At 38.5% G+C, this 18,146-nt stretch overlaps 1 long non-coding RNA gene across 1 annotated transcript in view; it reads right to left on the bottom strand.

Annotated features, from left to right (window-relative positions):
• Positions 1-18,146, bottom strand: part of LOC139827836 (uncharacterized) — a 38,464-nt gene that overhangs the window by 17,222 nt on the left and 3,096 nt on the right. Inside the window, exons 2-4 of the long non-coding RNA XR_011738889.1 lie at positions 13,942-14,157; positions 9,590-9,690; positions 5,748-5,923 (exon numbers count right to left, since the gene is read on the bottom strand). This is a non-coding gene — a long non-coding RNA (uncharacterized lncRNA). The remainder of the gene's footprint in view (positions 1-5,747; positions 5,924-9,589; positions 9,691-13,941; positions 14,158-18,146) is intronic.

The raw sequence follows: 18,146 nt of genomic DNA on the forward strand, positions 1-18,146 counted from the left end.
CCCTCATTAGACATCCAATCCAACCCTGATGAGGGAATGGATTCCTTAAAAAGGACTTGGGAAAACAATGCAGAGTAAGTATTCATTTCATGGACCAATATGCACATGAATTTCATGTACCAATATGCATTTTCCTTAGCCACGATCCAGAGCCTCAGAGCTAATAGCGACTGAGAAGCAAGGGAATAGTCTTTATACGCGTACTTGAGACAAAGATTGATGGAAACGAATGCCACAGTTACATAGGGAAGACGCACATTCGTGTGTGTGGTAATTAAAAAGGAATATAGTGGTCTAGCATAAATTACAAGACTCATAGTACTAATAAAACAGAGAAGGGTACTGCGATCTTTTTCAAAATACATTCTTGCATTAAGGAGTTCAGTGATTTCTAAATATAACAGTATTGTGTAGCAGCACTACTCAGATAAACTGGAGTGGCAATGTCATTTAATCTAAAAATAGAAAAATGCTTCTCCCTAGAAATACCTAAAGACTCTAACTGCGGTTTTACAAGCAGCTTAAGGCAGTTTAAGTTTGCACAGTCGTAGAAAGCAGCTGTCCTGTCCTCTCCTCCAGCTTTTTTCTGAAAGTTCTGCTCTTCTTTGCCAAGGCACCATACTGTAAAACACCACCATGTCATGACATAGCCATTCAGTTTCCTGAACAAGACCACGTTACAACCAGTCACCTCAGAGAACACAGCAGCAACTCCATGACAATTTGTGCAGAGGTCTTAGGTAGCAGTTAGGTTAAGTATAATGAGGTGTGAGTGAGTCTGGAATCCAGAGATCCATTTTCACGCTTAAGCTCCTGACACATTGAACACTTGCATGCCTCAAAATTAAATCCAAAGCGACTAGTGAGCTGATCGGGATGCTTCTTGAAGCCACTGTCCTAGGAAGTACTTGCCTACAGTGGGAAACCTCAGTGCAGGGCTGTAGGTGGTCTGTTCCATCTACTTGGGTGTCACCATGCAGAATTTCCAGAAAGAAGTCAGGATGGATAAGTGTCCTCTGCTAACATGATCTAGCAGGTGAGAACACCATGGTGATAACATCTCAACTTACAAAATGGTATTAGTCCTTTATCAGAGGTCGGAAATCCAGTTTAATTCCTGCTTTGGCCAAATGTGGTTAAACACAGATCTCTCTGAGGTGTGTGCTGGTCATCAGGCTAACATTTCACTGTTGGATGAGAGCTAGAATAAAGTAAATGGTCAGGCACTTGTGCCACTTAAAGAGAAGAGAATGTCAGGCTCATTGGGCAGGATAGGAAACAGGACACAATCCTCCCATGTAAAAAGAAACAAATGATGAACACATCTTAATGACATTATGACCAATTGTAGGTATAGGAAATCCAGCTCTGCATCTGAATGCAGGGAGGGAAAAAAATATTTCGTTTCCTTACATGTGAGCTGCTAATTACTGTCAACTGAAAACAGAACAAAAACAAAACCAACCCAAACCACAGATTTATCTTATAAAACTTTGTGTGGTCTTTTTTCATGCCTCCAGATGGAAGATGCATGTGTCACACATAAATTTACTTTATCAGGCCTTCATTTTCTACTGCAAGGTAGTACTCACACAGAAGCCCCTACTTCCATCTATGCAAAGTTATGTGAATAATGATGAACAATGACAGGTATTTCTAAAATGTAGATTATATGACTGTATTTTCACTGCCTCAGCTAGAATGCCTCTAGGTCAAGTAGCAGAGGCACCATAGCACCATCTGACAGACTTTTAGAAAATGTAAACATACCGTCATTCCTATTTTTGGGTTCTTCTTTCCTGAATTATACAAAAGAGTGATGAGGCTACAGAACAATTTCCACTTCTTTCCTCTCCTTTGAGCTGCAATGATTGCCTTTCATTTTTAAGATGTTTCCAATTGTTAATAGCAAGGACTACAAAATATGTATTGCTGTTATAAAGACTGAAAACAAAGAGACTTCTTGAAATCCTGTGTCTTGGGCCTTCTGCCATCTTTCCACATACATCATGCACAAAACTTTCACCCTCAGCCTTAAAACCAGTTAAAACCACCTGAAGACTATTTCAGATTGGACTGTCCTGCTAAATCAGTATCACTGCTGCTCTTTACCTCAGAATCTCTTCATGAGTTGCCAGTCAGGTCACTCAAATTCTCACTTCAAGGAGCAGGAGAATCCGCTACCATGTCCTCACATTTCCATGGGGGCTCACACATCAACACAGAACATCTCACCTACATGAATTCTCAAGTGGAAATCAACAGAGAGGATAGAGAAGAGCAAGTATTAGCCACAAACTCTGCTGATCACCAGATTTGTATCCAAAAGACAATCATAAACTGCCTGTTCTAGACAAAGGCTGCATTAAATAACAGTGCTTTGTTTCCTTTTGTTCTGGAGAATGAGGAACAGTTGCAATATGTTATTTCTAATCCACTTTCACAACATGGGGTAAGAATATATTTAAACAGGGAGATTAGGCTTTATCAGCTGCTCTTTGAAGCAGTCTATAAAAAAGGAATTGCAGCTGCCATGGTGAGGTAACATCTGTATTCCTGGCTGTAAAATGTCTGGAATTCAATCAGATTTGAACTTTGCAGTGTTTGCACACATGTCAGTTCGCAGTTCTCAGTTCTCTGCTCTCTGGACAGACTAAGATAGCATGGTTTGTCCCTTTCTGCAGGTAGAAAAGGAACTGGCTTTCTTTCTAAATAATTACAGCTTTTCTATCTGTCTTCTTAGCAAAAATAGCATTAATGGACAGCTTGGGATTCTACATTTGGTCACTGATTACTGCCATAAACAGCTACCAAGCCTGATGCAGTTCTGCTGTATGTAATGAGATAATTTGTGTATTCCAGAGCACTACATCTTAAATGTAGACTTTCAGTCAGTCCATCTGGATAGAGGAGAAAGAGAGACTTCACCAAAATTAGCAGCTATGGATAAAGGACAAGGCAGAAGACCAGAAGTTGCTTGCTGTATCTGAGAGACACTTAAGGAGTCTAAGTCTGAGAAAGACACAGAGACCACTGGTGGCTATGGCACCCGAAGAACAGCTGAGAGGGCATTAGTGATACTGCAGTATCTTAGAACACAAGGAAGCGTTTTCTCATGTTCTAAAATAATCTATTTTAGCTGAGCAGGAAGAAGTAAAGGGAACTGTTTTCTTCTGAATCTGCTGCTCTTGTGAGGGCCTCATTCTGGTTGTTCTAATTGTAATCTACTTCAGATGAAAGAGGTAGATATAATCAGCTGTCTATGGGACTCCTGCAGCTAAGAAATCTGCTATTTCCTGAAGCACAGCTAGAGGCACGGAAAATTCAGCTGAGCTGTGAGATTTTATGATTGTATTAGCAAATATCTAAATACCACCTAAGACATGCATTACATACATGGGATGGAATGGTACTGCTCACAATTGATTGTAAGAGCAGCAGAAGGCAGGAGCACAGGTACAAATTATGACAGACACATGTAGGAAACAATTACAGCTATACTGATGCATGGAGAACTGCAGTCTTGTCAAACCAGTAGATGATTATTCTCCCTGCCCATCTCATTTTGTAAAGAGGGAGAAACAGAGCTTAGGCACCCATGATAATATGTCTCCAACTGGTCTTAAAATTAAAAATATCTCTGATAGCAGAAACAAAACTCCTGATTTTATATAGGCAAGAATAATTTTTAAATGTTCTTGCACTGAACAACTTTTTTGTAAAAAATATAAAATGGCTTTTTGAAATCAAAAAGCAGAATATGAAGGCTCCCACTGTGAAAGTATTTAATTTTAAAACTCTAGTTGTGCTCCATTTTCCAAGTTTAATTAGCAAAAACTACTAGGATTCTACTAGAAGGAATAGAACTTTTATATATGTATATATATACACTAGATCAAATATTCTCTTCTAATAATTCGTTTCTTTAAAAGAAGAGGTTTTTTTTCCTTCTCATGTATGCAGCCTTTAATTAGTCTGTTCAGACACAGGTAGTATTAGCTAGACTCTGTCACAATTACCCACATTTGGTAGCTAATTACTCCTTGAATAGTCCTAAGGCTACCAGCAATTTTAGTACAATTGGCAGCCTGGGGCCCCTAGGAGCTGTTCCAGCAACCAAGAATAGCTGGAACAGAGAGGCGAGCCAGCCGTGACCCTTTCTCCTCAGCCACAACCTAACATATCTACTATGCCAAAGGCAAGAGCAACACAAAAATGAAAATATTCCCAAATGACTAAATGTGTTCTCTTTATGGCCTTTTTAAACTAATGGAGTAGCATAAAGGGACTATGGGGAAACAGAAAATAGGACCTTTTAAATGCTAAAGCATTGGCACAACTACTAATGATTCTTCAGTTTTGCAATGTTCCATTAAAACAACAGTACAAAACACTTATATGGGATCAGATTCTGACACAAGAGTTTTATTCTAGTGTAATTTTATTCACTGATGCCTCATATTGCAGTAATTTAAACCGCTGCAATATGAGTGTCAGTGGGTATTAAATGCTGACATGATTTAGTAACATTTTGTATGTATTTTAGATAGGTGCATTTAACTTTTCAAGGGACACAGCCGTGCTGGTGATTTCAGTAAAATTATTCCTGCTCCACATTTGTGTGACATCAGTGGCAGATTAAAATTAACACAAAAATTTAAGTAAGAACTTCAGTTTCAAATACACTGTTAATTCAGATTATGTTTCACAACCCCGAAGAGTGTTGCAAATTCAGCAGTATTGGGTTTGCAAAGGGCAAGGAGTCCTTTTTAAAAAATTTGGAAGCTTATGAGGGATCCCTTTTTAAGTGTTTCTATAGATATATCCTCACTGAAGGATTAGCTCATTAACCTCTGCTTTTCCTAATCCCTTCAATTTATTTTCCATCTGATTCTCAAAGGAAAATAACTCTTCTTGCATTGCATGGTTGTTTGAACTGGTGCAAGAGAAATGCCATCACTTGATGTATTTAAGTTTGAGGGAAGAGTAGAATTGACTGAATTGGCTCTTTCCACTGGCTGCCCATTGTTACTCTGGATTAAGCATATGGTAAACCTGCACATCATTCAGTGCCACTCCAGAAACTATTTTCCACTGAACTAAGACCATGAGAATTGACAGAAGATGTTGCAAGATTATCAGTCCTGAAGTTAGCAGGTATCCATAGTGCAGAGTTGGCAACTACCTTCTTTTAATTTAACCTTTAGCTTATCACTGCTGATGAGCAAACTGCTAGGAGTATACCTATGGATGTGTCAGCATTGCTAAGGTTGATGATAAGCTGGACACTAGACTCTGAGCAACAGCAGTAGTTTAGCTCAGCTGTCAGTAGCAACACCACAAAGCTGTAACTTTTAAGCTACATTGCCTTTGGTAGCAATATTGACTTAAGGTACTTCAAACAATTTTTCCCTCTTTTCCTGCCTGTCATGTTCTCTTGACAGCCATATTAGTTTTATCAACACAACCATCTGTAAGACCATACTGTGAATCAGGCCCAGGGAATTAAACAGGTATTAAAGAAAAATTCTGCAAAAAAAACACTGTTAGGTCATTTAACCTGAATTAATTTCCTGATTCAGTTCACTAACATCCACATAAACAGCTGTGTTGGCACAGCTGAAAAGGTGTCAGGAACAAGCAGCTGGCAGTTGAGGTGGGTACTGGGAACGCCTTAAAACAGGCTGCTGCTGGGAAAAGTGTGCATGGAACAATACCTTTACTGTAGCTGTTTTGGCACTGCATACCTGTGTGTGCATTGGCCAGCTCCAGGGCTCTGATCCATGACTTTATGTACTGCAGTTAGTTGAGGCACCAGCAATCCTTTCACAATGTTCGTGAAAGAATTTGCCTGCTCTTCGGGGAGCAGGGCAAGGATTGGAGAAACAGCAGTGTTCTTAGCACCTGATGGTACATCACCAGCCTAAGGGAAAACAGAAGTAAAACACACTGAATTTGGGTTCCACTGAAGTATACATGCAGACCTTGACCCTTCTGACTGCCTACAGCAAAAGATACTCCTCAGCTCAGTTCCTCAGTGGGAGCTATGCTAAGATCATGTCCAAAGTCTCTTTGGACTGCACTGCACAAAATCCTCTCTGGCTGTAAGAACCAGAAGACCAGAAGGTTTCCCAAACTAAGTCTATGGTGTCCCAACTCACAATTTCCTGCCTTTTGTGCTCTGCTAACATCAGAATACAAGACTGAAAAAAAAAAAAAGAGACCAGAGCAGCAGATTTAGAAGAGACAAAACTACTTTCTCCTTTCTTCAAGAATGTAATAAGTTCATAAAAAATTTACTTAAAAAAAAAAAATTAGTTCCCCACTGAAGTTTGCCATGAAAGCACTAGATAATACAGGTGGTTTTGAGGATCTCGGAGCCTAGAAGCAAAACCAAAAAGGTGAAGGGTTACTGTTCAATTTTCAGATTTTATACTAGCAAAGGAGAAGATATTGATTTTAGTTTTTGAGTGTCTTTCCAGATTGTGGAGATCTTATGTCTTTTCCCACCTTTCATTTCATATGCTTTGGAAATTTAGGAAATGTCTGTAGCTCTGATACTGTTAGTAGTTGCATCAGGGCAGTGAAGGAAATGCGGGCTTATTTGTAGAACAGGGCATGTTCTCATTCTCTGTTCTCTAAATATTGCTTATACCAGTACAAAGCCCACGTGAAGCCTTGACGTAGGGAAAACAAGGCCATAACTAAATGCAATTCAGTAATCATCCTTATTTACAAGAACACTATTATACTAATTTTCTATAACAGTGGAAGGCCTTAGAGACCTACTCAGGAAATCAGAAAGGGGGTTTGCCTTACATTAGATCCTTTCCAAGCATTTTTTGTTTTGGGGAATTTCTTTTTCATCCATTTGTGAGCAAATCCTAAGTTAGTTGTGCCAATACCATTGCTGGTACCACTGGGAATTAACAGCATAACAGTTATAATAATTGTATATAATTATAAATTGCATTGTGTAAAATGTTTCTGCACATTTGCACATTACTAGTAAAATGTAAGGGTTTGTTGTGGTTTTTTTTAATCTCTAAAAAAAAGGTTAATTAGGTTTTTACTGATAAAAAATGCATTGGTAAAGTTCTATAGACATTACTGTGTAACGATGAATTATTTCTTGTGTGATCAAAATGTTCTTACTCATATATGTTTTGATGACAGGGCATGTTCTGGAGGCTGATACGATTGGCATGGGAGCATAGAGAACTGTGTCTAGTCCACTGCAGAAACTACCAGCAAATGATCTGGCTCTTACAGGTCACCATTTGAAGCCACTGTCAAAATTTTAAGCATGTGTTAAGAATGTGTAGTTTCCTAGAGGGCTGAAGAGGGAACTTGGAATGAAAGAGAAAAAAAGTTGTGGCTTCCTGTCTTACTACTCAGAAAGACACTGTCATTTGGAGCTGGTAAGCATGACAGTAACTTAAAGAGAGGTAAGCAGCATTCAAAAAAGCTAATCCACATCACAAAACCTAATCCACATGACTTACAATGGACATGGTTCTTAAGAGATTCTTCTACAGTACAGCTTACAGCCAGAGTATTTCTTTGAGAGAAGACCAGCCAGCCATAGGGACATTGGGAGGAAGGTAAACAGCAAGAAGGAATAAAGGACTATGTCCATATCTGAGGGATATGGGGACATAGTTATACAAGCATTCCTCAGTCACACCACACTTGCTATGCTCCTCCACATTGTCCATGTTCAAAATGGAAGAGTAAGTTGTCAATACACTCTAAAACTATCCTATTTAGTTTGAATTCTGATCAAGGCCCAGAACCTATTCGTTCTTTTTGGACATCTTTGTGCCTTTTGCTCCAATGTGATGTTGCATGAAGCCTGCCTGTGACCCAGATCAATTCACAAGTTCCCTCAAAAAGTCTGAATTCCAGTTTTTCCTGTACTTTTGCCTCTTCCTTAGCGCAAGAAGACTTAGGACCTCAGCAGAGCACTTCTGGGAAGCACAAATGAGAGCTAAGTCAAAATGCTGACTCCTAGGGTATGCACACATAGAGACAGTAAACCTGGCTGCAAACTGGCATTTTAACATTTAATCCAGCCACTGTGACTTCAGAGTGGCAAACAAAAGCAAGTTGTTTAGGCAAGTGTGGAAACTATATGCACAGCTGTTGTGGGAATATAAAAATTTTCTATGTAGGTACAGTTCCAAGAGTATTACAATGAAGTAACAGTCAGCGTATTACGAAATTAATTATGATTTTAATAGTTAAAGATATTATATAAATTTGCCATTCCCATCAGGTTTATCACAAATTAACAGGCCCTGTCATTCAAGGAGATCCGACCTTCCTTGTAGTATCTGGGGCAACCACACTCAGTAGTCTTCAGTAGTTTCTTTGCTTTAGAGTTGGTGGTTGCTCCTTGAGTCTCTGAACATCGAAACCAGCCTATCTAAGAGAATGCTTCTGTAATGTCTGCTGCTTAGTAGCTGGACTCATTCAGTCCCAAGTGTACTGTAATCACAGAATCACAGAATGGTTGGGGTTGGAAGGGACCTCTGGAGATCATCTATCCCAACCCACCTGCTAAAGCAGGTTCAACTAGAGCACACTGGCACATTGCACGTAAGATGGCTCTTGTTTCTCTCGCAGGTGGAAGTCAAACACACAAATCACATTTTGGATTAAATATTTACATACACAGCAAACTGCTAGGTATCATCAGAATTGAAATTAGTACATCAACTTTCTCTTGCAAGTGTTTTCTATTTATGAGCTTTTATGAAGCATCACTTTTTTGCAAAATTCAACTCCAATGCCTGTTTTAAGTTACCTTCTCTTCTTGTATACATTTAATACTTGCACAGAACGTGATGTGATTGCAGTCAAAATAGCACTGCTAGTACAGATCACATCTGAATGGCCATGAGCCCAAATCTGCATCTAGAGCAAATAATGCAAGTGCTTTGTATGAACTAACTAGTGGTTCGCTGCCAAGAGTCTAGGTTATGCCTCCACAGGAAACTCTATTGAAATACCAATCTTTCAGTACAATCTGGTCCCATCCTGAGAACAAACATAAGCTTTTAAGAGGTGGTAGTGGTCAAAGAAATAGTAGTAGAACACTAAAAGATGCTTCAGCTGTCCTAGGAACAGTTTTGGGAAGTTCACCAAAATGTATCAAGAGGAATGGAACAGCTCTTCAGCTTCTAAAAAGGAACTTCTGAGTTCACACAAAGTGCCATCTTAGCAGAATTACAGCTCTACAAACTCTTAAATAAGGTCTACATAATAGGAATTATTGCTGAATTTGAGCTGTGTGATGTTTACATTAGACGGCTATGTTAGTTACTAATGATTCCAATTTTTAGGGCTCTTGTACTGTAAAAGTTTTATTAGCACAACTGTCAGTTATCAGAACATTTTTATTAACACTCCTACACCAGCACAACTGGCATAGATGTGGTTATACCAGAACAAAGCTGACTTACAGCCCCCAGTACATGCTATACTTTTCAAAAGTATTTCTGTACTCATACGACTGCATCTACTTCAGGATACGTTTTTCTACTTTAACTTATTCCCTGGAATGGCAGTACAGGTGTGCTCTTACCTTGAGTTTGTCAGGAAAAATCCTTCTTTCAGTTTATCTCACACCACCATACTCTTTTGCCAAGTCTGCTCCAAGTTCCCAGCTCCATTTGTTTTCATACACTACGTAGTTTGGAGGGAAAAAAACCACAACAGTGTCAGTGCCAGTTTTCATAATCCCTGCTATTCTTCAGTTAAATCAGTTCCATGAGCTAGTCTGCTATGCACCCAAAAAAAATTGCTGTGCTGGCCTAGTTAAAGACTGCAGTTGCAGGTGCAGAAATGAGTAGCCAAGGTTGCCTAAACAATGTTAAGCAGTGCTGTCATTGAATGCCGAATTGCAGCCAGTTACAGTCTCCAGCCAAAGACAGACAATACTGCAGCGACAAGAGTAAATTCATAAATTCTAATGGAATTTAAATGACAACTGACAAAATTCCAGCAAAATCTTAAATAACCTCTGCCAATTTTATATCAAAGTCAGTAAACTCCATACACATGCACTGACAGATTCGGCCCTCAGACTCAGGAAATCTCAAAAATCATCTGGTTCACACTGTAATGTTCTTGTTTACTATCTTCGCCTCTGGTAACTAGTGTCATGACAATTCATCTTCAGAATGAAATGCCAAAGATCCATAATATGACACAGCAGCTGCATATTTAAAAGAAAAAACATAGTGGGAATCACAAAATCAAATCTTTTCTCTTTCATAATATGGGCCTGAACTTCACCCCATAATTTCAAGAATTTTGTTCCTAATTATCATTACGACTCATTTTTTCCCATCTCATTATTTACACTTATACACAAGTGCACTTGAGATTTCTATACAAATGATATTCTGAAACATTTGTGTATTTGCCTAAGGTGTAAAATACAATTTGAATTTGTGACTCTCCCCTTCTTTCCCTCTGAGGAAAAAACTGTCAGACTACTTCAGCTAATCAGATATAGACATGCTCTGATGAGAAAAAGATTTGTCTTAGGACAATGTAGGGTTTACAGCATATAAGGGTGGTAGGCTATCATTCTGCGAGACAGTAAATAGCTCCAAGAAATAATTTTGTCCCAGGAGAGTTCCTATCAGACAAGATATTGTCTGATTGTACCACTCTAACTTTATGCTGGATCAGGCATAATTTATCCTCCTCTACTGACAGAAAGCTGGCATAAAATCCGAATAAACACTGTAACATATGCTCTGGCTGATTTGATAAAAATGCAGCCGTGTGCTCACACCAATACAGATCAAATTTTTACTGCCAGGAAATCCAGCATGCACAGATTTTATAGTACTCAATGCAGAACCACCACCTTATATTGGTCCATTTTTTCTGCATATTAATTGATTTTTAATTACTTTATTATGGGCACAAATAAAGAGCACAGGTTTGTTTGAAATCTCCCTGACAAACACTTGTGGCGAGTGAGCCTACTGTAATACAGTGGTTCTCCAAACATGATCTCCAGATCAAACAAATGTCTCTTTCATAACACCAGCATGCTTGATTTTGTACTTTCACCATCTAAACAAAAATCAGTTTACTCAAGGCAAAGGAGGCTGTAACAGCCCTTTTTTTCAAAAAAAAAAAAAAAAGTTGGACCAGTAGCATATTTGCACCACTGGAGATGCACTAATGTGAAAAGTAGATACTTCTGTGTTATTTTTCACCTCTTTGAAGCCACTTGCAGCACTGGAACAAAGAAAACAGGCTACACTGTTTTCAACAGGAGGTAGTCTTGCAAAAGCTTTATGCCATGGCTGAACTCTCATGCACACCTTGCACTGTCTGCATAGCTGAATCCCTGTTCAGCGCAAATTACTGGAACATACAGGTGGTGCTACCATTGTAGGAAAAGTTTAGTCTCTAAAGACTGCTTCTGCAAGACGGCATTGAACATAGATGTTAATAGGAAAGTTCCCAAATCCTCACTTGTGTGAAAGATAACCTCGCTCTTTTTTCTGACTTTCTTCAGGCTGTTCCTGCCTAATGCCCCTCCAGCTTCCAATTCTAACAAACGGATTTTTAAATTATAATATTGTATTGCTTCTTTGGAACATGGGTTTCCCTGTCAGTTTCAGCCTAGCCCTGGTCATTATTCAAAATGAAGGGAGGAGATACAGGTGCAAAGAGATAAAATACAGACACATAAACACTAAGCCTGCTTTTTTTTTTTCCAGAGTCTTGTGTTTTATTAAGTCATACACACCCCTGCTAGATGAGTGCAAAACACAGGTCAAGGGCTCTTATTTTGATTCGTTAGTATTATACACTTATTTTCAAAAGGTTTTAATACTGAAAGATTTGCAAGATATTCACTCGTTGCTATAGGATCTAAAAAATTTCCATGAATGTTATTGAGGAAAGTACATATTTAACAGGAGGGTGAGCTTTAAAAGACTCCAGTCCCTTCCCACTCAACCTCCCTCTCCTTGGTAGCACAGGCTGGCTTGGCAGGCATGATCCTGCTCATGTCATACAGTAGCAACCATGGGACTGAACAGCTCTGTCGTGTCCATGTAGCTGCACCTGACTCCTGACTGAGTAATGTCACCACCATCTACCATATGGCTGGTGGTCTTACAATCTGTCTGTTCCAAGGGGAGAGATGTAAAACACATGCACTGGAGTGTTTTGCTTACACAGCAATTTGTTTTGCTTGGTGCTTTCTCTTTTTCTAGCAGCAGAGAATAAAGGTTTGCATCCTTATAATACAGAAATAAAAGATGAACTTGAATAAGAGAACTAGTTAATATTACCCTTCACAAAAATGTTCCCTGTAAAATATAAAGGATTGGGATCACCTGCTCTAAAGTACTTTAGTAACAATTAAACCTGCCCGCTTAACAGGTTTAAAGCTGCTTTTTTTACATGAAGTAGAAACTCTGACTCTAGCTTCAGATACTTTCAGACTGATGTCTGTGGTCAAGAAAACATAACCATAACACAAAAATGACATTCTTCTTCTTTCCAGTTGTCCTTCAAATAATTAAGTATTTAACATATTTATTATATGCAAAACAATTATATTGCTCTCTTCACAGGATGTTGATTACTCTCCAAAGGATATGACTACCTGTTCTCGGGTAACGCTTGCCTTCATAACCTAGCATAAGGAGTACTTTCCCCCCAAAAAACTTGGCCACCTAATTTGTCTTCCCAGAAGATTTAACGTCTGCTTTAACTAGAAGAAATATAACTCTAATTTTGAATGTCTTGAGGAATTTGGTCACACCAATGTCAAAAACACTACTTAACAGTGGCAGGTACTGACAAGACACTAGACAAACCAGAACCTTCTTCAGAAACTGTGGCTTGTGATGGGTTAGAAGTTGTTGACATACTTGGGTAAACCTCATTTACCTTTTCCTGACACTATTTTAGAAGCAAGTCCCAGACGATGTGTGGCCTGCACAGAAAAATCAGCTATGTTCTCAGGAACTGCTGAAGTAGAACATGCATTTGGAAGGCAAGGTAATAGTTCCTTTTATATTACAAACAATTTAAGCAAGTTTGTGACATACTCATTTTGCACCATTACTTGAGAAACTGAAAGTGAGGATTCTGGCAAGGTTTGGATCCTGTAAACTTTTGCTACTGGTTGTTTTGAGCTGACTCACACTTCTGGGAAGCATCCATACCATCCAAATCAAGAAGACTACATTTAGAAAGACTATACATGTTCAGATGAGCCCGTATTAGAGAGCAATTTATTGCTAATATATAGGGTGTTTTGCGGGCTAAATAAATGCTATGGAACATGCCATTTATATGTATTATGAGGTTTTACAGACACCGGTGGTGCTTATTCTTCAGCAAGCTTTATGTTAGGTGACCATAGGTTTATACAGTTGCATAATGTCAGATTAATTATACAGATTGCATGGGATAAGGGTTGATTGCTTTTTTTAAAAATTACATGCCAAATTAAACTTAAATCTTGGTGTGTACTTTTCCGTGACCAGAGGATGCTGTTGTATTTGATCTTACAGATTGGTTGCTGTACTCCTCTTTAAAACATTCTGTAATAACTGGCATTTCTTTATGATGAAGTGGACAACCACTGTCTAAATAAACAACTTCATTAATACTAGAAACACATAAAACAAAAAGTTTAGGAACAATGCTATCAAACCTTCTGAAGGTTAACAACTAAATGTTTTTTCAAGTACCCAGTACAGTTTGGCATACCAAGCGCAAACTAAAGCTAAAGTGAAATCTGTGAATATAAAGCCTATAGAGGCACAGTCATGATTTTTGTGTGTTCTGTATTACACTGTACAGTTTATTGCTCAGGGACCTTGACATTATTCTGCCTAGAATCTGCATCTGCATATAAACTTTAGATGTTGGAAACTATTCCATTACCTTTCTAACAAGAGCCTTCTTTCCCAATTTTTTCTCATGCCAGCAAGTTGTCTGCGTTTCTCACCCCTTGTTCCTGTTGTATGTGCAGCTAGTCTCAGAATCTGGTGATCCTTTTTTGCATCTCCACAGTGATGTCACTGGGAATGTGATGCACTTGTTTGTTACACATAGCAACTTTGCTCAGTCTCCTAACTGGCCCTTCCATACTCGGAGTATCTGCAAAACCAGAGAAAGTGAATTCATTCATTGTGCAAACTTTCAGAAATTCAAAACAAAAATGTTGCCTAGCCGCTTTGTGATAAAGGCCCCAGTTTACAAATTTTAACACGATGGCTATGTTGTCTTTCTGAGCAAGGAGAGGGCATTCTGTTCCAGCAGAGGGATTTCTTCAGCCAATGAAAAGGAGATTTTGTAGATCCTAGTGACAATACCATGTATTAATATCAGTGAGTGTGCCTGTTAATAACAGAAGTGGCCTTATTAACTAAACAAATCGACCAAAATTCTGGTTGCATAATAAATTTTTAAGTATTGGTTTTTAGAAAGTGGCAAAGGCTACTGATGGGCCGCTGATGTAATTGCTGCTACCCAAGTATAATCTGGCTGTGTTCTGCAACTTCCTCCCCTTGTGACATGAAAAACTGGAAAATTGGAAAAATGAAGCGCAAAAAGCTAGAAAACATGGACTTTGCCACAGCAATTTACTCATTATGAATGCTTGCCAAAGAACAGGAGCTGCATGTGTGCACAGTTTTCATACACACACCCTCCCTGCTCTCCCTCTACCCCACCCCAAAAAAAAAAAACAACAAAAAAACCCACCAACAAACCAAACAACAAAAACCAAGGACAGACAGACATTTAGCGACTTTTAACCCTGAGACATTTTGCGCAATGATGAGGTCTATTATCAGTAGCTTAAGTTATGATTTAAACCTATCTCAGTTTCCTATTATGTGTGAATGATATAGTTCTACAGATTATGACAACACATTAAAGAAAATGCATCTAATGGTACGAATGGTTCTATATGCCTACTTAACATCATTAAGTCACTACCATTACACATTTGCACTTGGTTGTGTATTTACAATTTTCCCCCATCAATAATGGACTTTGGGATGGAAGAGAGGCAATAAACTCCTTCATAAGCTGCTTAAATGGCTTTTGCCCTTAACAGAAACCAATCTATACAGGGAAACCAACAATGTTACAGATATGGCTTCGATCCAGCAGGGGGACCTGTGAATTAATTGCTGAAATCTCCCACGATAGCTAGCGACCATTCCTGAAATGAACCTAAAACCATTCCTGAAATGAACCTAAAACCAGGTGTGTAGTCTATTTCCCACGATTCCTTATCAAACACAGGCATGCTCCTCTGGTCAGCTACTATATATCTACAATGAATCATTAGCTTGACAAAACAGGAGATTGTTAGCTGTCTCTCTGAACAGAAGCCTGGAATAGTCCATTAAAAAAATTGTGTTTGAAGACTGAACAGAATATAAAATGCCACAAAGAATTAATGGAACTGAGATGGAAATGCAGGTAAGCAGGACGAGATAAAAGAATGCAGAACAGGAGGCATGACAGCAGTGGCCTACTTCTGTTTGCAATCTTTAACTCCCAGCTAGCAGCTTTGTATATCAACACTAACGCTGACAGCAGCTGAAGTAGACACCTGTGGACAACCTAGCAAATGGTGACTGGGGTGAACCAAGGAAATTACCATGGGATTTTTTTAATGTGACACCATGCTACAGAACAAAATATATATGTAAACACAGGAGTATCTTATAAAAACAATCCCAAGACAGAATTAAAATGCAAAAAACCATCAACTTAAATTGGGCTAAATTAAAACTAGATGAAAAGTGTTCATTGTGTTTTCTATAGGGGAAACAAACTAACAAACTCAGCTCTTTTTAAAAGCAAGACAACATTACTAATATTATCAAATTTGCAAAATTAAAACCACTGGAAAAGCTCTCATTCGCTTCATAGGATTTAACTATATTATTGCATGGATAAGCATAATCTGTTTGCTTAAATACTTGACTTGCCAGTGTTCTGGTAAAATACACACAGCAGAAATCTGTCCAGTATGCAAAAGGTCATATCTGCATGGTCAAGAACCGAGTTGGAAAAAGGGAAATACTAAAACTATTTGCAGTTTCATTAAGGAGTTTCAATGATTTTCTGACTTTAATTCTACATTTTACAGAGAGTACTTCATTATCTATAGTGCCACACACTACCAGTGCTACGGCAAGAATACTCATATCTGAGCTCATGAACTGCAATGTATCAGCAAAGACTCTGCTTCCCAATCCTCCAGATAGATCTTATCCCCAGTCTCCTTGCTACACTCTTATGTCTGCGTAACTTGTTATTTTTGTATTGTGTTCCTTTATGGAGACCTGCTAAAGGACATTGTCCTGTAGCTTTTATGTAGTGTCCACACTTTGTGCAGATATATTGCACAATACAATGAGTCCTGGGCATTTAGTATTTGTCCTATAAACATCTACAGTCAAATATGAAAGCACAGTTAGTGTAGAAGCATGCCCTCTTTATATCGAAAACCTGTCTTCTTGCTTACAGGTTGCTATGCCCAAAGGCCTGCCTGGGTGCTTTCTCTGTTATTTCACTACAGTCTAATTATTGCAGTTCTGAAATTAACATTTGAAAACACAGCCGCATATATACAGTTGCAAATATCCCAAACTACCTGTATTGTTAAAATCCTGCATTTGCAAATGCATTGGCGCATATATATATTTTTAAATGTATCTCTAGTACACAAGTCAGCAATTTACCTGACCAGATTTGGAGTAATATATGTCAAGAGCCACTGTGAGGCCAAGAGCTGAGAGCCAGAGTAACCTGAGCTTTCCATTTTTGAAGGAAAGCTGTTCTCAACTCGTACACCAAGCTGAGCTCCAGTTTCAGCAAACCCACCTCTGGCTCTGTAGCAAGGCACAGAGCTGGCCTTACTCAGCTGGCCAGTGCCTGACTGGTGCTCACAGGTTTCTGCTAGTCCCAGTCTGGACTATAGAGACTTCTCTGTGAAGCACACCATTAGACAGAGGAACTTTATAATAGATGAACAAAATTAAACCATTTTGTTAGAGATAAATGTTACCTATTTCTGTAATATTATGACCAGGCACTTCAAATATCACACCATTTACAAAGACTAGGAAATAATAGTAACTTTTTACCAGTAAAAAATTGAGCCCCATTCCAGCAACTGTGAAGAATGTTAACTCTGTCCCTGCCAAAACCAGCATAATGTGTTGATATGAATCTCCCTATAAGGCTATTCATACCATATTTTCAAAATTTTGAAAGAAATTCCTGAATAACTTGAATGCATTCAGCATCCCTTTATTAAAAGGCCCTGTGGCATGATATTAAAAATAGGTCTACATGTAGCACTTAAAATAAATATGAAACAAAAACGTAAGCAGATACTATTTTGAAATAAGTCATCAAGCATTGCATTGATCTCAATGGTAAGCATTTACAAGCTGTATCAGCTAAAACCAGAATTATTAGTGCATTCCATACATTAAGCTGGGTTTAAAAATACCCAAAATCGATTGAACTGATTGATTGTTCTATTATTCCAAGCTTACTGAGACATCTCTACGTTCCTTCACACACAGTTCACCTCCTAATCTGTCCTGAACATAGCCTGGCTTTGCATTTTATGTTTGATCAGCTTCAAAATCAGTGGAAAATAAACTTCAGCCATGATAGTGTCTTGTATCACAGTGCAATTTCTTTTGGTAAATTTGTGCTCTCATTGTGCTTTTCACCGAGTTCAGTCTTCTTTCCAGAGACTGTAATACGCAGTATTTGAAAAGAAAAAGTGAAGAATATAACTGAGCTGAGGCATTCACCTCCTAATGGAAAAGTCATCCAGAAGCATCCTACCTGCTTCTCTCTAAAAAAAATGTTACGGAATTATTTCAGACATGGAGCAAAGCAGCAACTGGTCTATTTGTGAAATTCTTAGGACAAAGGTGCAATAGCCAGTCATAGTATATCTGGCACATTATAACACAGCAGGCTCTATTCTGAAGAAGAAAATGCATACTGATGTAGGAAAACACCAAACATCTAACACCAGTGATCAAATAACAGTAAAAGATACTACTGTTTTTTCCCTGTTGCTAGAATAAACTATGCCAGAT

This window comes from Patagioenas fasciata, chromosome 4, assembly GCF_037038585.1.
Source record: "Patagioenas fasciata isolate bPatFas1 chromosome 4, bPatFas1.hap1, whole genome shotgun sequence".
Classification (NCBI taxonomy): Eukaryota; Metazoa; Chordata; class Aves; order Columbiformes; family Columbidae; genus Patagioenas; species Patagioenas fasciata.